The 21,994-nt window shown below is 44.0% G+C and overlaps 1 protein-coding gene across 3 annotated transcripts in view; it reads left to right on the top strand.

The window, feature by feature from the left end:
• LOC140487735 (uncharacterized) overlaps positions 1-21,518 on the top strand; it is a 74,718-nt gene extending 53,200 nt beyond the window's left edge. For 2 of the 3 annotated variants that reach the window (XM_072586981.1, XM_072586980.1), the window contains 4 exons: positions 2,699-2,814; positions 7,715-7,788; positions 12,541-12,697; positions 14,764-21,518. The gene's annotated coding sequence lies outside the window, so the exon portion shown is untranslated. Of the gene's footprint in view, positions 1-2,698; positions 2,815-7,714; positions 9,920-12,540; positions 12,698-14,763 lie in introns of those variants that run through there. The other variant, XR_011962915.1, reaches the window with a different exon arrangement.
• The last annotated feature ends 476 nt before the right edge of the window (positions 21,519-21,994 follow it).

The raw sequence follows: 21,994 nt of genomic DNA, 5'->3' as shown, positions 1-21,994 counted from the left end.
AGGTGTGATCTGACATCGTTTTAGCAAGACCCCCCTATTTTTAGACTCCATTCCCTTTGGAATAAATGACAACATTTGATTTGCCTTCTCTATGACCTACTGATCCTGTAAGCTACCTGTTTCAGATTGATTCACAAGGATTCCCAAAACCCTTTGTGCAGTCAGTCTGAAACCAAACGGTGTTAGCCTGACAGTAAGTCGGGAACGTGCTGGAATATGCTGTAAAGAATATGACAATAAATGATAACTAGATACTTAGAAACAATGGGAGATGTATGACTTTATAAAAGGGGAATATATTTAAATCTGTTGGATTCTATATTTTGGTGTGACCTTAAATGGCATAATAGATAAGGGTGGGGGAGGCTAGTTGCGGTAAAGGGATATTTGAAATTTCAGAAGCATTTTGACAAGTTTCAACCAGGGCTAAAAATTAGCTCGTGAGAGAATAGGGCACCTGAAAGATCAATGAGGCTGTATGTGTGGAATCACTGCTGATGGGGGAGATACTGAACAAATATTTTGCATTAGGGTTTACTGTGGAGAAAGACATGGAAGCTCAGTAACTTGGGAAAATACATAGGCATGTCTTCCAAAGAGTTCACATTGGAGAACAGGAGTTGCTGGATGTCTTAAAATGCAAAAAAGTTAGATAAAACCTTGGGACATGATCAGATGTATCCCAGCGCCTTATGAGAAACGAGGGAGGAAATTACAGGACCCCTTCCAGAGATATTTGTATCATCGACAGCTACTACGGACCAGTGAGACTGATGCAGGGTTGGTAAGTTGTTGGAGGAGATTCTGAGGGAAACTCATCGTGCATTTGGAAAGGTAAGGACAGATTAACGATCGTCAGCAGTCCTTTGTGAATGGGAAATCATGCCTCAAATGTGAGTGTGGAGGTAGACAAGTGAGAGATCAAAGCAGAGCAGTACACGATGTCCACATGAACTTTATCAAGGTCTTTGACAAGGTTCTGCATGGCAAACTGGATCGTTAGTTTAGATCACACATAACCAGGGAGCGCTCACGAACTAGATAAAAAACAGTTTGATGGTAGGAGACACAGCATGTTCATAGAGGGTTGCGCTGAAACTGCAGGCCTGTGACCAACGGTGTGCCATGGGGTTCGGTGCTGGGTCACTGTTGTGCATCATTTATATAAACAGTTTGGATGATAATACAGGAGCCATGGTTAGCAAGTTTGTGAGTGAGACTGAAATTGGTGATAATGTGGACAGTGAAGAGGGTTATCGAAGAGTACAATGGGATCAACAGTACTGCTGGACCAGTGAGGTTAGGAATAACAGGTGGAGAAATGCAAGATGTTGTATTGTGTTAAAGCAGACCAGGCTGGACTTGTACAATTAATGTTCGGGCCCTGGGTACTGTTGTCAATCAGTGACCCAGGGACTCAGGTTCACAGATTTTTGAAAGTAGCGTCACGGGTAGACAGACTGGTGAAGCAGGCGTTTGGGATGGTTACCCTTCATTGGGCAGAGCATTGAGAGTAGGAGTTGGGATGTCATGGTGTATCTGTACAGGATATTAGTGAGGCCTCTGTATAAGCATTGTTGAATATCTGGAAAAAATTAACTTGTTCACGTATGTCCTTTAGGGAGGGACATCTGGCATTCTTACCTGGTCTGGCTCACATGTGACTCCAGTCCCACAGCAATATGGCTGACTCTGAGCTGCCTCTGGGCAATTAGCAGGAGGGAAATATATGCTGGTCCAACCGGTGACATCCTCAGGCCATGTATGAATCAATGAAAAATACATATGTCCGTCCCTACCTTTGCAAACAGCACTCGCTGCAGCAATTCGTACTGGCTTTGTAACACTGTTCAGGCCTTTGCCCCTCTCTGTAACACCCTCACCACCTCCAGCACCTTCATTCACCCTGTTCTGATCATCTGATTAAACGCTGACGTTTCCTCTTCCTACTGCACTCCTCCTGCTCGGAGACTCCCTGGCGATTTCTTTAACAAATGTGTCCACATTTCTAAACGTTGGCTTCTTCAGAATTGATAGGTTTTTTTTCATCTCTTAATCAAATCCGTTAAGTCCTGGGCCAAGACCGTCTGAAGTGGGGAAGGAGCATTAGGAAGGTGTCAAGCACCTCGAGATTTGCTGTGGGGAAAAATAGGAATCCAGGAGAAAACAGCACACTGAGCGTGCTGCCACACCAACGCCCCACCCACCCGCTTCCCATGGCCACCTTCTGCCCCAAGTGTAACAGAGTCTGTGGAAGGACACATCGGTCTGAACAGCCAACTCCGGACCCGCACTGCCCAAGAGTGCGAGAGAGTCGGCCTCGTAAGTGACCCACCACCAAAGAGATGATGAGATAGGAAGGATGAATCCCCTCACAATTATTCCAGTGCCTTTGTTACAAATTCAAACAATTCCCTGTTAATGCAGTGTCTAATAATGTGATATCACTCAGTATCTCTCAATCTGGTATCCCTCGCTGTGTCAGTCTATTTGCTGCCCCTGTCAGCATTTCTCCCTCTTACAGATGGTCTGAGATCCTGAGTCAACAGAATTGTCCATTCCAGAGAGACGCAGCAGCACAGGCAAGGGATGGAGACTGGGATTTTTGAGATCTCTGCTGGTCTCAGTGCCACTCTGCATGAATTACCCTCATTGCATCAGTCTAATTTCCCATTCTGCCTATTTCTGTCTCATACAGGTTATCAGGATGTTCCTAACTCCTGTCTCATCCATCACCTCATTGAAGCTGGTTGGTCAGCCAGAGAGAGAGAGATGGAGAGGGAGATCTGGAGCCTTCAGTAATTCCTGCAGCCGGTAAGTTCGCTCACAGTAAACAGCACAGGGTGGAGGTAGTAGACGTCTATATTCAGACCTGGAAGACAGGACATAGATACAGATCTGGGCAAGGAACAGCAACATTCTAGACTTCATTTCCACCATCTTGTGAGGGTCCTGCTTTCACCTCTGCTGTACTGGTCCTCAATGCGTCAGCACAGGGGATCGCAGGCATCAATCCTGGCCCATGCTGTTTTAATGATCTCTGTAATATCCTCCAATCCCGATAATCCTACCTCTGTCTGGAATCTCCTCTAGTCCACACCATTCTCTCTGTCTCTCTCAGGTTCTCCAATCCCTAACACCCTAACTCCTAAACTTCTGCAGTAGATACTAAATTCCTTCATCCTGGTAAACCCTGACAGTTAAATTTCACCCTCATTCCTGACACCATACCACTCGCAACCACAGCAACCTCTTTCAGTTTGTGCAACCCTCCCCATCTGTGTAACTGTCTCCTTCCCAGTGACCTGGCATTCTCCATTGCCTTCCGATCTCTGTATCCTTCAGAACCGAGAAGCCTTCTTATAACTGTGTAAACGTCTTCAGTCACTACAATCTTCCATATGTCTGTTAGTATACACAATACACTTCTCCCGGACACACTCCCCATCTGTGCCTCTCAGACTGCCTGCCTCTCCCTACATCCATCCCTATCCCTATCTCCAGAATCTAATCCAGCTCCCCATATCTCTTTAAATTACTCCAATCCCCAAACCCCTTTGTCCCATGAACATTCTTGACCAGATGTAACTCTGTTTAACTCTAACATCCTCGAGTCCCTGTAAGCCTCCCTATCTCTGTTATCTCTCCACATCTGTTCAACCCCCCACTACTGAGGAATGACTCCCCATATTCGCCATAAGGCAGATGGAATGACAGTGAACAGATATGATGGAACTGTCATCCAGAGATTTAGCTGCAGAATAACCATCGCTGGGAAGTGAATACTGAAGAGTTGTTGGGATAGAGTTGTAGAGTCAGAGGGATGTGCAGAACGGAAACCGACCCTTGGGTCCTACCCATTCATGCTGAGCAGATATCCCAACCCAATATAGTCCCAATAGGCAGACTAGGCAAAAGGCCAACAACTTGTGAAGGAAGAATGTGGTTAATGTATTAATGAAACAGTCATGTGGATCTGCATATCAAAAGTGGAGCTGAGAATAAGCAAACAGCAGCAACCGTTATCAGGAATTCTTTTGTAGGCACCAGACAGTGATGGGAATGTCAATATAGTTACAGTCAGGACACTGAATGTACTTATGGCAAGGGCAGTGCAGTAACTGCGTGTGACAGTGGTCTCCATGCCGACTGATACAGCAATGAGTATCAGTGCTGTAACGGATAGAATCCTGGATTGTATGTGAGATGGTTTTCTAAAACATCATATCATATTTGTAGATCAAATGTTGTGTACTAATAAAAATCCAATAATCTCATTATAACGGAGTTTTGTTAGCAGAGACCCGTAATATTATGCATGATATATTGAGTTTGTGCTCAGACCATGAGATGTAGGAGGGGAATGAGGCCATTTGGCCCATTGAGTATGCTCTGTCCTTCAATCAGATCATGGCTGATCTGATACTGTTCAACTCTACTTTCCTGCCTTTTCCACAAAACCCTTGTTTCGCTGATTCATTAACATCTGCAGGAGGTTACAGAACAGTTTGTGAAATAGACAGAAATGGCAAATTGAGTTTAATCTGGACAAGTGTGAGATAATGTCAAATTCAATAAGAATGTTAGCATACTGAGGGATATTGACATACAGAAGAATCTTGGTGCAAGTCGGTAACTCCCAGAAAATGGCAACAGAAGTGTTTCAGATGGGAAAGAAAGCAAATGGAGTACTAGCCTTCGTCAGTCACAATGTTGGGTATCGTGGTTTGCATCTGATGCTGTGATTCTATAAAATGTTTGTTCAGCCACATTTGGAGTACTGTGTGCAGGTCTCATCTCCACACAATAGGAAGGATGGGAAGGCTTTGGAGGGGGTGCAAAAGGGGTTTATCAGAACGTTACCTGTGTTTCAGGGTTTTTAAGGGTGTGTTAGGTATAAGAGGAAATTAAACAAAGTTGGATTGCTTTGTGAGAATATCAGAGGCCCAGAGGTGACCAGGTACAGGAATATAACATTTGGAACAGGGATAAATAATGTAGATAGTCATAATCTCTTTTCCAATGTGTAAGTTTCAAATACTGGAGCGCATAGGTTTAAGGTGAGAAAGAGGAGGTTTAAGCGAGATGTGTGAGGCAAGTTTTGTTTTACATAGCGTAGATGTTGCCGAGGGAAGTCGTAGAAGCAGAAATGTGAGTAAAGTTTTGAAGTGGGATTTAGACAGGAAAATGAACAGGCAGAGATCAGAGGGATATGGACCCATGTGCAAGCAGATGATATGCATTAGATTAGTATCTTGGATAGCATAGACGTGGAGGGCCGAAGGGCCTGCTGCTGTGCTCTACTGTTCTATTTACTAACTTCCCAGCATCTGCACAATCAGACACCCTCAGAATCTTGGATATTTCATTCCATTTCTCTCTCATTATCTAAACTTCAATGGATTCAACCTCCACGTCCTCCACCTCTTCTCATTAGAAAATCCCTCCATTCCCAGGATCAGCCGAGTGAACCTTCTCTGGACTGCCTCCAATGCGACAATATCTTTCCTGCGGACACTCACACTGTTCATAATATTTGAGGTGTGGTCTGACTTGTACCTTGCATAGTTTTAGCTTGACCTGCCCATTTTTAGACTCCATTACCTCTGTAATAAATGGCAGCATTTGATTTGGCTTCTCTATTACCTGCTGACCCTGTGAGCTACCGTTTTCAGATTGATAAACAAGAACTCCCTCAACCCTTTCTGCTGTCAGTCTGAAACCAAATGGTGTTAGCCTGACAGTACGTCGGGAGCAGACTGAAATTGTTAGAAAGGATATGTCAATATACAATAACTGGCCACTTAGAAACACATTTGATAAAAGAGAATTTGTTTTTGAACCTGTTGGATTTAATTTGTTGGTGTGAATATAAATGGTAGAATTGTAAGTTTGCAGGAGGGGTGGAGTGGCATAGGGGATATGGTGTATTTGAATTATCAGAAGCCTTTGCACATGTTTCAATAAGGGCTAAAGAGTAACTTGGTAGAGAATAGGGCCCCTTAAAGATCAATAAGGTCACCCATGTGTGGAACCAGAGGAGATGGGTGAGATATTAGACAAAATAGTCTTGTCAGTATTCACTGTGGTGAAAGACATGGAAGCGCGGGAACTTGGGGAAATAAATAGTGATGTCTTGGAAAGAATCCTCACCAAAGAAGAGAAAGTGCTGGGATCTTAAAACAAATAAAGGTAGATTAATTCTCATTGGCTCATTATGTCAATCCTAGAAAATTATGGGAAGCTCAGGAAGAGTTTGCAGTGTCCCTTCCACAGATATTTATATTATCAACAGACACTGTGAGGTGTCGGAAGACTGGATGTTGGCTCATGCTGTTCCATCACTTAAGGGCAGCAGGGAATTACAGCCCCGTGAGCCAAGTGATGGGGAAGTTGTTGGATGAGATTTTGAGATAAAGGAGCTCCTTATATTTACAAAGGCAAGGGCTGATTCGAGATAATCAGCGTGGCTTTGAGTGGGAAACCGTGTTTCACAAACAGGATTGACTCTTTGAGAATGTGGCCAAAGATCGATGAAGGCAGAGCAGTCAATGTTGTCCACATGGATTTTAGCATCTAGTCAACAAGAAGAAGGAGGCTTACTTAAGGTTGAGGATGCAAGGATCAGACAGGTTTCTAGAGGGGAACATGGAACAGCACGGTGTCTCAATGGTTAGCACTGCTACCTTATAGCACCACGGACTCCATTTTGATTCCAGCCTCAGGCGTCTGTGTGGAGTTTGCACATTCTCCCCGTGTCTGCGTGGGTTTCCTCCAGGTGGTCCGGTTTCCCCTTACAGCCCAAGGATCTGTATGTTCGGTGACTCAGCCATGCTAAATTACCCATAGTGTTCAGGGATGGGTAGGTTTGGCGCATTAGACAGGGCAAATGGAGACTAATAGGGTGGGGGAATGGGGCTGGGTTGGATACTGTTTGGAGGGTTGATATGGAGTTCTTGGATCAAATTGCCCGTTTCCACACTGTAGGGATTCTCTGATGGTACTAGGAAGGAACCGAGGAATGGACCTAGGGTAACTAGAAGGGGGCATGAGAAAGCTTTGTTGGGAAGGATTAAGGAAAATCGAAAGTCATTTTCCATTTATACGAGGAACAAGAGGGCGGTCAGAGTGAGGATAAGGCCAATCTGGGATAGTGGAAGGAACTTGTGCCTGGAGTCACAGGAGGTAGGGGAGGTCCTTAATGAATACTATGTCTCAGTATTCACTGCTGAGAAGGGTCTTGTCGTTTGTGAGGACAGTGTGAAACAGGCTGATGTACGTGAACAGGTGGATGTTAAGAAGGAGGATGTGCTGAGAATTTTGTAAAAGATAAGGATAGATATGTCACTGAACCAGACTGGATGCGTCCAAAGTTACTATACGAAGCGAGGGAGTGGATTGCTGAGCACCTGGTGATGACCTGGGCACCCTCACTGTCCACTGGAGTCGGACCAGGTGATTGGAGGCTGGAAAATATTATTCCCTTGTTCAGGAAAGGGAATAGGGATAATCCTGGGAATTGCACACCTGTCAGTCTTCTGTCTGTGGTTTGCAGACTATTGGAGAGGGCTCTGGGAGACAGGATTTATTATTCTTTGGGAAACCATCGTTTGATTAGAGATAGTCAGCATGGTTTAGTAAGGGACAGGTCATGCCTTACAAGTCTTATTGAATCTTTTGAGAATGTAACAAAACACATTTATGTCTCATTCAGAAAGTACGGAGGCATGGGGTACAGGAAAACCCGTCTGTCTGGATACGGAATTACTGGCCCACAGAAGACAGAAGGTGATGACAGATGGAAAGAATTCATCCTGGAGCTCAGTGACCAGTGGTTTTCTGCAGGGAGTGGTTACAGGACCTCTGCTCTTTGTGATTTTACGAATAACTTGGATGTGTGACTGGAAGAGTTGGTTTGTATTCTTGCCAATGACACGAAGGTTGTTGGAGTGGTGGCTAGTGTGGAAGTCTGTTGTGGGTCGCAACGGGACATTGACAGGATGCAGAGCTGGGCGGAGAATTGGCAGATAGAGTTCAATCTGGAAAAGTGTGAAGTCATTTATGTTGAAGATTGAATTTGAATGCAGATTTCAGGGTAAAAGGCAGGATCTTTGGCAGTGTGGAGGAACAGAGGGTTCCTGAGTTCCAAGTCCCTAGATCCCTCAAAGTAGACACCGAAGCTGATACGCTTGTTAAGAAGGAATATATTGTGTGGGATTTCATTAGTTTGGGTATTGAGTTTTAATCCTTTGAGGTTATGCTGCAGCTGTACAGAGCCCTGGTTAGACCCCACTTGGAATATTGTGTTCAGTTTTGGTCCCTTCATTTCAGAAAGGATATGGAAGCTTTAGAGAGGGTAAAGAGGAGATTTACCAGGATACTGCCTGGACTGGAGAGCATGTCTTATGATGAAAGGTTGAGGGAGCTAAGGCTTTTCTCATTGGAGTGAAGAAGGGTGTGGGGTGACGTGGCAGGGGTGAACAAGGTGACGAAAGTCATAGAGTGAATAGAGAGAGATTTTCTACCCTGACATAAATAGCTATTACAAGGGGGTATAATTTTCAGGTGATTAGCGGATGCTTAAGGGGAGATCTCAGAGGTAGGTTCGTTATATACAGCGTGGTAGCTGAGTGGACAGCACTGCCAGTAAAATTAGATGTATTAGGGACATTTAATATTCTTCTGGATAGGCACATGGATGATAATAAAATGAAGGGTATGGAAGTTAGAGACATAGAGATGTACAGCACGGAAACAGACCCTTCGGTCCAACCCGTCCACGCTGACCCGATATCCCATCACAATCTAGTCCCACCTGCCAGCACCCATCCATATCACTCCAAACCCTTCCTATTCATATACCCATCCAAACGCCTCTTAAATGTTGGAATTGTACCAGCCTCCAACACTTCCTCTGGCAGCTCTTTCCATACACGTAACACCCTCTGTGTGAAACATTTTCCCCTTAGGTCTCTTTTATATCTTTCCCCTCTCACCCAACCACAGGGAAAAGACTTAGTCTATTTACCCTATCCATGCCACTCATAATTTTGTAAACCTCTATAAGGTCACCCCTCAGCCTCCAGGGAAAACAGCCCCAGCCAGTTGAGTCTCTCCCTCGAGCTCAAATCCTCCAACCCTGGCAACATCCTTCTAAATCTTTTCTGAACTCTTTCAAGTTTCCCAACATCTTTCCAATAGTAAGCAGACCAGAATTGCACGCAGTATTCCAACAGTGGCCTAATCAATGTGCTGTTCAGTCGCAACATGACCTCCCAACTCCTGTACTCAATACTCTGACCAATAAAGGAAAGCATACCAAATGCCGCCTTCACTATCCTATCTACCTGCGACTCCACTTTCAAGGAGCTATGAACCTGCACTCCAAGGTCTCTGTTCAGCAACACTCCCGAGGACCTTACTATTAAGTGTATAAGTCCTGCTAACATTTGCTTTCCCAAAATGCAGCACCTTGCATTTATCTGAATTAAACTCTATCTGTCACCTTTTTTTATCTTACGGTCGGATAAAAGATTGACATATCATCATGGCTGAAGGGTCATGTTCTGTACTATTCTGTGTTCTGCATGTCATGTGGTAAACTGGGTAATAAGCTCAGATCAGTGTAAAAGGATATGGCATTCAGGAAGAGCTAGTCAACTGGACAGAAAATTGGGCTTGATGGTAGGTGACTGAGGGTGATGGGAGACATGTTGTTTTTATGACTGGAGGCATGTGACCAACGGTGGAGTGGGTCCCCTGTTGTTTGTCATTTGGATACATGGTTTGGATGGGAATATTGGTTTCCTGGTAAGTAAGTTTTTGAGTGACACTGAAATTGTTGGTAAAGTGGACAGTGATGAAGGTTATCCGTGATACAACAGGATGAACAGTACTGCTGGGATAGTGGGCTGAAGAATAGCAGATGGAGTTTAATTAAATAAATGTGAAGTGTGCCATTTTGGTGAAACAAACCAGGGTGGGACTTATACAGTTAATGTTTTGGCCCTGGGTAGTGTTGTCAGTCAGTGACCCAATGATACAGGTACACAGTTCTTTGAAAGTGGTGTTACAGATAGACAGAATGGTGAAGCAGGTGTTTGGGATGGTTACCTTCATTGGGGAGAGCATTAAGAGTAGGAGTTGGGATGTCATGTTGTATCTGTACAAGACATTGGTCAGGCTACCATAAAAGCATTGTTGATCAGTGGGAAGAAATCATCTGGTTCACTGACCTCCTCTTGTGTAGAACATCTGACGTTCTAACCTGGTCTGGCTAACATGTGACTCCACACCCACTGCAGTATGGCTGACCCTGACCAGTCCTCTGGGTAGTTAGCAACACACCCACATCCCATGAATGAATAAATAAAAATACATATGTCCCTCCCTATCACTGCAAATACCTCCAGCTGCAGCAATCCACACTGGCTTTGTTACACTGTTCAGGCCCTGACCACTCTCTATAACATTCTTACCACCTCCAGCACCTTCACCTCTCCCTGTTCCTTTTGTGACATTAAACCCTGACACTGATTCCCCTTCCCACTGCCCTCCTTCTGCTAGCAGACCCTTTGCAATCCCTTTAAAACTTACACCTAAAACACACTCTCACTTCAGGATTTTAAGTACTTTTTGGTAATCTTTTCAGCCTCATACTCTAATATGATCCATTTTGTCCTGAATGAGGGGAAAGTAGGAATTTCTTGCTGAGGTTTTGTCTGTTTCAATGGAATGTCCCTTTATTGAGTGTTTTACGCTGTTCCTTCAAATGTTTTCCACTGTTCATTTACAGGCACATATTTCTGTCGGTTTCGCCTCTTTACCTTGGTCAGTTCTCCTCTCAAACCCACGTAATTGGCTGTTTTTGTTTCTAGTTGTAGCTTGTCCTTTCTCTGATTCACTTTAAAAGTTTGTATTTCTTTAAACTGCACTTTATCACAATTTCCCAGAGGATCTCTCCAGGTGACATTACTCATTCACTAAGTTTCATCACGCCACGATCGCTCTGAGATAGTTACGTCCCCAGCCAGTTGCACAATTTGTTATTCAAAGAAACACTGAAAAAAAAAAAATCTTTGAACTCCTCTTCCAATATCACTGTTGTCAGTGTGACTGTCCCAGATTATGGGAATATTGAAGTTTCCCAAAATTATCACAATGTGTTTGATAAAAAAATTCCAAGGAGTTCCTGTTTAATGCAGTGATGAGCAATGGAATGCAGTTCGGTGGCTAAAACTGTTCTGCTGCTTGTGTCCTTGGCAAGATGTAGCCAGAATTTACATTCAGACTGACTCTACTTCATGATCTGATGCCAAATGCTTTCTCTGTAATGCCTTTGTTATCCATTATTGTTAGCATTACCCATTTTGCCTGAGTTTCCGCAAGGTTGTGACCCATTGAATACTTATGTCCAACTTTTGTTCGCCCTGTAACCACGTCACAATGGTGTCTAAATCTTTTATCTCTGTGTCACAAATCAATCTACCTTATTGAAGAGACATTACCCATTCCAAAAAAAACCATAATTTACTCTTTCCCACAATTTCCTGTCACAAGCCGATTTCCTGATGTACAATTTTCATTAAACTCTGTCCTATCCTGTTCCTTTCTGCTTGTCTTCAGTCACATTCCCATGCTTCTCCCATACTTCACCTTTCCTCTGTGGATTTGGAAAGCTCCTTTCACTTGAATCCAGTCCCTGCATCCTCTCTGTCAGTTTGAAGTCCTGTCCATAAACCTACTGACATGACTGGTCAGGACACTGGAAACAGTACAGTTCCAGTGGGGCCATGCCAATGGATTATTTTTTTTAAATCAGGTATGGGATGTGGGTGTCTCTGGCTAACCAGCCTTTCTTGCCCAACCCTAGCTGCCCTTGAACTGAGTAACGTGCTTGGCCATTTCAGAGGGTCATTGAGAGGCAAACACTTTGCTGTGAGGATGTCGTGCAGACCATGTGAGGATGGGCAGATGACCTTCTTGAAATGACAAGTGTTTGGGCTTTTTTTTCGTGCACCAGCAATGGTTTCATATGTATTTATCGACCGTAAATGACCTTTTCTTTTTGTTATTGATTTCAAATTTCTGATGGTGGGAATGACACCTGCCTCCACAGAACATTTGCTGAGGTTTGGCATACATGCTCTAGCAATAATACTATTAGGCCAGCAATTCACCTGCTCACCGGTTGCTCATCCCTGAGCACTGATACATGATGAAGTGCATCATGAAGCTAAACCCGTTTTTCCTACATATTTGTTTGATCTTGAAATCATCCTGAACTCTGGTGATATCACTCTTTATCTCTCCATGTGGTCTCCCTCACTGTGTGGGTCTGATTGCTGCCTCGGTCAGTGTCTCTCACTCTTGCAGCTGCTCCATATCCTGAGCCAACAGAATTCTCCACTCCAGAGGGACACAGCAGCACAGGCCATGGATGGAGACTATTTTTTTCCAGATCTCTGTGGGATACAGTATCATTCTCCCTGTGTAACCCTTACTGCATATGTCTAATTTCCCAATCTGTCTATCTGTCAGTCTCCTGTAGGTACTCAGGAAGTTGCCCTGTAGCAACTTGACTCAGTAGCCTTCCCAGCTGCTGGGTGTTTCGTCCATCACCTCATTGTGTCTCTTGCTGACCAACCATTTTCAAAGTGCAGGGAGATCTGGAGCCTTCAACAAATCCTGCAGTGAGGTAAGATCACTCACATGCACAGAGCAGAGAGCAATGAGAGGGCTCCAAACATTGGCTAAGAATACATGACACAGATACAGCGCTGGAGGGGGAGCACAGTACAGGCACACCCCAGGCTCAATCTCCGCCAATGCTTTAACTTACTTTGTACTGAGTCAGCATCGGGTTTGTCACCGTTATTGATCCAGACCTGTGCTGTCTTCGTGAGCATCAGTATAACAAAGGGTAAAGCAGGCCTCCCACGTGAGGGTGGGACTGCTGCCTGGGATCTTTCTGTTCTGCGCTTCCTCTCCAAACCTGTATCTACGTCATGTCTCATTGACTAGTGTCTTCAAAAATGTGTAATTCCTACATCAGTTCCAACCCCTGTAGCCTCCTCCCTTCCCTTTCATTCGTCCCTCCACGTATTTGAAACGTACTGTATTCCAGTCTACCATCCCTACCGCTGTAACTTGCTTTAGTGTCTATAACATGCCTTAGCTCGGTCGTCTCCTCCTCCAGTAACCGGAGACAGAGGCATGCAGCATGGAAACAGAACCTTTATTCCGACTAGTCCGTGCTGAACAGGTTTACCAAACTGAACGAATCGCTTCGGCCTGTGTGGCCCATATCCGTTCAAACCTACTCCTCTCCATGTACCTGTCCAAGTGCTTTTTCCATGTTGTAATTGTTCTTGTTTCTCCATGTGGCCCTGGCAGTTTGTTACATCTATACACCATCCTCTGTAGATAATGTTGCCCCTCAGCTCCCCCTTTAAATCCTTGTTCTCTCACCTCCCGTTGATACCCTCTAGTTTTGGACTCACCTCCCCTCGGATTTTCACCTTACTCATGGTCCGCATGATTTTATAAACCTTAAAGTTCAGCCAAGAGCCTCCTCTGCCCAAGGGAAATATTTAGGACAATGTTACAAATATCTCTAACTCATATCCCAAAGTGATGGCCAATGAGGGCAAGTGTACCAAATGCTGCTTTTTCTAAGCTGTCCACCTGTGATTGCCACTTCCAAGGAACAATGTAACTGCAGCCCTTGGTCTCTCTCTGTTCGACAACACTGCCAAGGGCCCTGCCATTAACTGTGTTAGTCATCCTGATTTGTCTTAACAAAATCCAACATCTGAATTCAACTCCATCGTTCATTCCTTGGCCCACTGGCCCAGTTGGTCAAGATCCCCTTTGATAACTGTATTCACTGCCCACTACACCATTGATTTGACCATCCATAAAATTACAAACAATGGCTCCTATATTCTCAACCAAATATTTTATGTAGATGATGTACATCAGTGGACCCAGCCCCGATCCTTATAACACACCGCTGGTCACAGGCCACCAGTCTGAACAACAACTCACTCCCACCACCCTCTGCATCCTCCTGTCAAGCCAATTTTGTATCCAGTTGGTGAGCTCTCCCTAATCCCATGTGATCTAACCTTCTGAACCTCTATAGCATGCTAAACCCTGTCAAAGGCCCTGCTGACGTTATTGCAGACAATGTATGGTCACCAATCCAACAAAAACAATCAAGTTAGTGAGACCTGACTTTGTAGACACAAAGCTGTGCTAACTATCTTTCATCAATCCTTGCCTTTCCAGATACATGTAACTTCTGTCTGGCTGAATCACTTCCACCACCGACATGTGGCTAATTGGTGTTTACTTCCATGGCTTTCCATCGCAGCCTTTCTTAAATAATGGAACAAAAACAAATTTTTGTCATTGTTGAACAGCATGGAAACTGACCCATCAGTTGGTACCAAACATGATTTCAAACTAGACTCATCCCAGCTACCTGTTGCTGGCCCATATGCCTCTAACCCTTCCCTATTCCCGTACTTAACCAAATGTCTTTTAAACATTGTAATTGTACACACATCCACCCCTTCGTCAGGAAGTACTTTCCATACTCAAACCACCCTCTGTCTAACAATTTGCCCCAATGTCTTTCTTTTTGAACATATCCCTCCTCTCAACTTAAAAATTTGGCCGCTCCACTTGAGACTCGCACATCCTGCGGAAAAGGCAACTGCCATTAACTCTATCTATATCCCTCATCTTTTTCATCAGGTCATCTATCATCATCCAGGCTCCAGTGAAAAAAGACTCTGGCTGGATAGGCATTTTTCAAGAACTCAAGCCTTCCATACCCAGCAACATTCTGGTAAATCTCTTCTGAACCCCCTGCAGCTGAATAATAGCCTCGCTATAACTGGGTGACCACAACTGGAGAGAGGATTGTAGAAGAGGCCTCAAAAATGTCCGTGCAATCTCAACATGACATCGCAAATCCGCCACTCAATGGACTGAGCAATAGTCAGGCATGCCAAGCACTGTCTTATCCATCCTGTGATGCAAGCTTCAAGAATTATGTACCTCTGGAGGTCCCTCTGCTCTAAAACACTAACCGAGGCTCGAACATTAATTGTATAAGCTCTACCCTTGTTTGTTTTAGCAGTTTTTCAGCCCATTCACCCATATCATTAAGATCCCTTTGTAATCGTAGCAAACCTCCTTCACTGTCCATGGTTCCACCCTCCAGCCTTCCAGCACATCACACATGGCTGTCAATTGTACAAATACCTTTGCTCGGGGTCCCACAATGCCTTGCCTAGCATCACACATTGTGCAGTGAAACATTTAATGAGGTCCTAGAGCTTTCCATACCTTTGTGTTTTAAAACCTCCAGCACCACCTCTTCGATAACATGCACTCTTTTCAGGTCATAGAGATGGACAGCATGGAAACAGAGCCTTCGGTCTAACTCATCCATGCCGACCAGAAGATCTAAATTTATCCATCCCATTTCCCAACATTTGGCCCATGTACCTCAAAACCCTTGTTATTCATATACCCATCCAGATACCTTTTAAATGTTGTAATTGTATCATTGGCTGTTACTTTCTCTCTCAGCTCATTCCATACACACGCATCACCATGTGCATGAAAAAGCTGTCCCTTCAGTCCCTTCTAACCCTAAACCTATGTCCTCTAGTTTTGGGCTCCTCAACTCCTGGGAAAAGACCTTGAATGTTTACCCTATTCATACCCCTCATGTTTATATAAACCTCTGTCAGGTCACCCCTCAATCTCCAATGCTCCAAGGAAAATAACCCCAGCTTATTCAGCAACAATCCTGCAACATCTTGTAAATCTTTAAATCTTTTCTGAGCACTTTCAAGTTTCACAGCATCATTCCTATAGTAAGGTGACTGGAATTACAGAGAACTCCAATTGTCGTCTAACATATTACTCTTGTTCCCTGAGTTTCCCAGTCTTCGTCCATAGTAAGTTCTGGAGTGAAAAAGTTGTTAAGGGTCTTAGTAAATATCCTACAGTTCCACACATCGATGACCTCATTGATTTTTAAGGGCCTCAATTTTGTTCTGAGGTACTCGTTTACTTATAATACTTTATACAATCACTTTTGAATTCTCCTTATCCTTCTCTGCCGACGCTATTTCATGTCCCCTTTCTGCATTCCTGATTTCTACCCAAAGTGTATTCCTACAGCCCCTGTGATCCTCAGGGATTCCCTTGATCCAGCTGGCTATATCGGACTTGCCCTCTTTTCCTTGACCAGACCTTCAGTATACAGCCAGTGTTTCCTAATGTTGTCAGCATTGAGCTGCACACAACCAGGAACATGCTGGCGCTGATCGCTCAATTTATCTCACTTTTAAAATATTCTCACTTGCCAGACTTCCCTTTCCCTGCAAATAGACTCCCCAGTCACCTTTTGAAAGTTCCTGCCCAATACGATCAAGATTAGTCTGGCCCCATTTTATAACTTGAACCTGTGGACCAGTCCTGTCCTTTTCCATCGCTGTTTTCAAACTAGTAGAACTGTTGTCACTTTGGCAAAATGCTTTCCCACTCACACCTCAGTCCCTTTCCCGACCTTGTTTCCTAAGGGGAGGTCAGGTTTTGCCCATTTCTGTTTTCAGGCCATTTACATATTGACTGGGAGTTTGCCAGAATGCAATTACCAAATTTCTCCCTTGCAAATGCTGAACACTGGCACTCCCAGTCTAGGTTCAGAAAGTTCAAAAACTCCTACCATAACAGCCCTATTATTATGATTGATATTTGTGACCTCCCGACATATTTGTTCCTCAGTCTGCCTCTGACTTTTGGGGATCAGTAGGACAATCGTGTCAGAGTGATGACCAATTCTTATTTCTCACTTCTAATAACATGGCTTCACTGGATCATCCCACAGGAATATTCTCTCTAAGTACTCATGTGGTGACACTTGCAATCAAAATCCACCACCAAGCGTCCTATCTTGCCTCCCTTCGATGCTTCCTGCAGTCTCTCTAACTTGAAACAATGAGTCCTGCCCCTCACTCAGCTGTGTTTCTGTAATAACTATTATCTCCCAGTCCCATGTTCAAATCCATGTCCTGAGTTCATCTGTCAGGCCTATTTCATTGAATAAATGTAGTTAAATTATCAGTTTCCCCCCATTCCCTGCTATGTTCTTGCCTGCCTTATCTGTTGAATTTGCTGTCTTTGACGTGTGTTCCAGTCGCAAGATTCTTTCTTGCCTTATGACTGTTTAAGGTCCAACACCCTGTTAGACTAGTTTATATCCTCTCAATCAGCTCCAACATTTAGCCACACCAGGATATGGGTCCCCCCATCTCCTGCTCCCAGTTCAGGTGCCTTTCCCACCCTGTCACCCTGAGCTGACAACTACAGAGTCTTGGGACGTGTCCAATAAGGTCCCTGTGTTCCTCAGTGCTCCGCATGGACCAACCATTCATTATGTCTGATCGCTTATCATACCTCCCACAGGCTATGACCTCCCATTGATCAGAACTAAAGTCTGCTCAGATTATCATCGAATCGTCATCAGACTGTAGCTCGAGACCATCCTCCTCACTATGGACAACCTTTCATGTCATCTGCAAACCTACTCATGATTCCTTCTGCTTGCACATCGAAGTTATTATTCGACAGAATAATCAGCAATGATTTCTTCACAGATCCCTGTGGTACATCCGCTGGTGAAAGGAAATCAAACACGAAAAGGTTTATCCACCAATTGTGTATCCAATTTACCAACTTGCCTTGAATCCCAGTGGCTCTTCCCTTTTGGGCAAGCCTTCCATGTGAGACCTTGTCAAAGAACTTAATGAATTCCATGTAAACCACATCATCTGCACTGCCCTCATCAACATTTTGAGAGACCATTTTAAAAAAACGCAACTGAATTCGTCAGACAGTATCTTCCTCTGCCAAATCCGTGATGCCTCAGCCGAGTTGATCCCCCGCCTTTTCAAGTGTTGATTCATCCTCTGAATTGTTTCCAGAAATTTCCCTCCCACTGCTGTCAGACTATCTATGTAATCTATATGATTACCTGGCCTATCCCTGCTGCCCTTCTTGAACAAAGGAACCACATTAGCGATCCTCCAGTCATTCAGCACTTCACCTGTGGCCAGCAATGTATTAAATATATCCACCAAGACTCCAGCAATCTCCTCCCTTATCTCCCATGGCAGCCTGGGATATATTTCATTGGGCTTTGGGGATTTCTCCACCTTTATGCCTGTGAAAAAAATTAATACCGCTGCCTTATTGATCTTAGCATGTTCGAGAACCTCAGCATCCCAATTCAAATCCCTGGCTATAATGCCTTGCTCCTGAGTGAATACAGGTGGGAAGTATTCATTGACGACATCACCTGCTTCCTCTGGCTCCATGCGCAGATTGTCCATTAGGTGTCTAACAGGCCCCCACTCTTGAACTGGTAATCTTCTTGCCCTAATTGTATTGATAAAATACCTTATGGCCTTTCCATAACAATATCTGCCAAGGATATTTCATGCCCATTCTTTGACCCTCATTTTTAAGGACCCCTTGCACTTTCTATACTATTAAAGGGCTTCGCCTGTTTTCATTGCACTGTACTTCCTTTATCCAGCTCACGATATCGCTTTAGCAGTATTGGCTGGAGTTACTACCTTTGTCATTCAGTCTTCAGGGAACACACTGGCCCTGAATACTCACTGTATCACTTTAATGTACTTCCTGTTTTCGAATATGAACCCAACTGCAAATAGTTCCTCCCAGTCTGTGTTTGCCAGATCCTGTCTCGTGATAGTGATAATGCCCAGTGACAGTAATATTCTAATGATGAGGGGCTTCCCCAACTTTGGCACCTTCACTTCTTCACGATCTTTATCTCTGTCCAAAATGACTTTGAAATTTAGTGTTATGTCCACTATCCCCACAACGCTACAAAGTCCGTACATCAGTCATCTTGTCCAGCATCTACAGTCCACTCTGTCTGTAACATCCAGTCCTTACTGACCTACCCTTCAGCCTCTCCATCACATGATATCACTGTAACATTCTGCAATCCCCACAGCACTCCTCCATCCTATCATACAGCACCTCATTACCTCTAAGCATTCAGAAAGTACGGAGGCATGGGATACAAGGAAACCTATCTGTCTGGATACCGAATTCCTGGCCCATAGAAGACAGAGGGTGATGATAGATGGAAAGCATTCAGCATGGAGCTTGGTGACCAGTCATGTCCTGCAGGGATCAGTTCCCAGAACCATGCTCTTTATGATTTTTATAAATGACTTGGATGTGGGTGTGGAAAAATGGGTTAGTAAGTTTGCCAATGATATAAAGGTTGGTGGATTGGTGGATAGCATGGGGGTCTGTTGCTGGTTGCAATGGAGTATTGACATGATGCAGAGCTGGACTGATAAGTGGCAGATCGAGTTCAATCTGGAGAAGTGTGCAGTGATTCATTTTGGATGGTCGAACTTGGATTCTGAATACACTGGGATAAAAGTCGGATTCTTCGCAGTGTAGAGTAAAAGTGGGATGTTTGGTTCCATGTCCATAGATCCCTCAAAGTTGCCACCCAAGCTGATGGGGTTGTTAAGAAGTAATACGTTGTGTTGGCTTTCATTAGCTGGGGGATTGAGTTTCAGAGCCGTGAGACTATGCTGTAGCTCTATAGAGCGCTGCTTAGACCATAATGAGATATTGTGTTCAGTTCTGGTCCAATCATTACAGGAAGGAAGTGTAAACTTCAGAGAGGGGAAAGAGGAGATTTACCTGGTCTGAAGGCGATTTCTTATGAAGAAAGGTTGAGGGAGCAAAGGCTTTTCTCATTGGAGTGAAGAAGGGTGAGGGGCGACATGCTTAAGGTGAAAAAGATAATGAGAGGCACAGAGAGAGTGAACAGTGAAAGATTTTTTTTTTCCCCATGGCAGAAATGGCTGTCGCAAGGGTGTATAATATTAAGGTGATTGGAAGAAGGTTAAGGGGAGATTTCAGAGTTTGGTTCTCTACATAGAGTATTGGGTGCGTCGAATGCACTGCAGTGGTGGTAATAGAGTTAGATACATGAGGGACATTTCATGGACTCTTGGAAAGGTGCATTGTTGATAGTAAAATGAGATGTATATAGGTTAGTTTGACCTTAGAGGAGGATAAAAGGTTGGCATAACATTGAGGACCGAACTGCCTTGTGCTGAACTGTCTGTGTTCTACGTTCCTTGTGGTAAACTGGGTGGTAATACATTCTAATCAAGGTAAATGGATACGGCATCCACGAGGAACTAGTCAACTGGATATCGAATCTACTTCATGGTAGGAGATAGAGGGAGATGGGAGACATTTTGTTCTTCTGACTGAAGGTGTAGTCAGTCTACTGTTGTTTGTAATTTGGATAATTGATTGGGCTGAGAATATTGATGTCCTTGTGAGTACATTTGTGGTTGACACTAAAATTGGTGAGATATTGGACAGTGACGAAGGTTAACTATGATAAAACAGGATGAACAGTCTGATGGGATAGTGGGCTGAAGAATCGCAGATGGAGTTGAATTAGATACATGCAAGGTGTTCCATTTTGGTAAAACAATCCAGGGTGGGACTTGTACAGTTAATGTTCGGGCCCTGGGTAGTGTTGTCAGTCAGAGACCCAGGGATGCAGGTACACAGTTCTTTGAAAGTGGTGTCACAGGTAGACAGGCTGGTGAAGCAGGCGTTTGGGATGCTTACCTTCACTGGGCAGAGCATTGAGAGTAGAAGTTGGGATGTCATGTCATGGTGGACATTGGGGAGGCCACCATAAAAGCATTGTTGATCAGTAGGAAACACTCATCTGGTTCACTTTCGTCCTTTAGGGAAATACATCTGACATTCTAAACTGATCTGGCCTGCACGTGACTCCAGACTCACAGCAATATGGCTGACTCTGAGGTGCCCTCTGGATAATTAGCAGCGAGGGCAAAGAATGCTGGTCCAGGCAGTGACACCCACATCCCATGAATGAATAAATAAAATTACATATGCCCGTCCCTACGTCTGCAAACCCCTCCATACTGGCTTTGTAACACTGTTCAGGCCCTGACCACTCTCTGTAACACTCTCACCACCTCCAGCACCTTCACCTCTCCCTGTTCCTGTCATCTCATCAAACCCTGACAATGATTCCCCTTCCCATTGCCCCCCTCCTGCTAGCAGACAGTTCCCTCTAACACTTACTGCATAAACACTCTCTCACTTTAGAATTGTTAGTACCTTTTGGTGATCTTCTGAGCCTGATAATCTAATATGTTCCAAGTTGTCCTGAGTGAGGGACAGGTGGGAATTTCTTGCTGAGGTTTTGGCTGTTTCAGTGGAATGTCCTTTTATTGAATGTTTTACACAGTTCTTCAAGTGTTTTCAACTGTTCGTTTGCAGACACACATTTGAGTCTGTTCATCCTGTTAACCCTTGGTCTGTTTTCCTCTCAAACATATGAAAATTGTTTATTTTGTTTCTAGTTGTATCTTGCCCATTTTGTGATTCACGTTAAACATTTATAATTAATTAAATGTCACTTTATCCCAATTTCCTGGAGGATCTCTCCGTGTGATATTACTCATTCTTTCAGCTTCACCAGAAAACGGTCGCTCTGGGATAGTTACGTCCGTCGCCAGTTGCACAATGTGTCATTTCAAGAAACACTGAGGAAAAAAGAAGTTCTCCGAACTCCTCTTCGAATATCACTGTTGTCAGTGAGCTTACCCCAGATTATGTGAATATTGAAGTTTCCCAAAATTATCAAAATGCCTTTGTTAAAAATTCCAATGAGTTCCTGTTTAATGCAGTGATGAGAAATGAAATGCTGCTCAGTGATTAAAAACTGTTCTGCTGCTTGTGCCCTTAGCAAGTATTAGCCAGAATTTACATTCAGACTGACCCTACTTCATGATCTGCAGCCAAATGCTTTCTCTGTAATGCCTTTATTACCCATTTCTGTCAGTGTTACCCAACC

Source organism: Chiloscyllium punctatum, chromosome 17, assembly GCF_047496795.1.
Source record: "Chiloscyllium punctatum isolate Juve2018m chromosome 17, sChiPun1.3, whole genome shotgun sequence".
NCBI lineage: Eukaryota > Metazoa > Chordata > Chondrichthyes > Orectolobiformes > Hemiscylliidae > Chiloscyllium > Chiloscyllium punctatum.
Note: the sequence above shows the minus strand (reverse complement) of the source record. Positions and strands in the feature narration are given on the sequence as shown.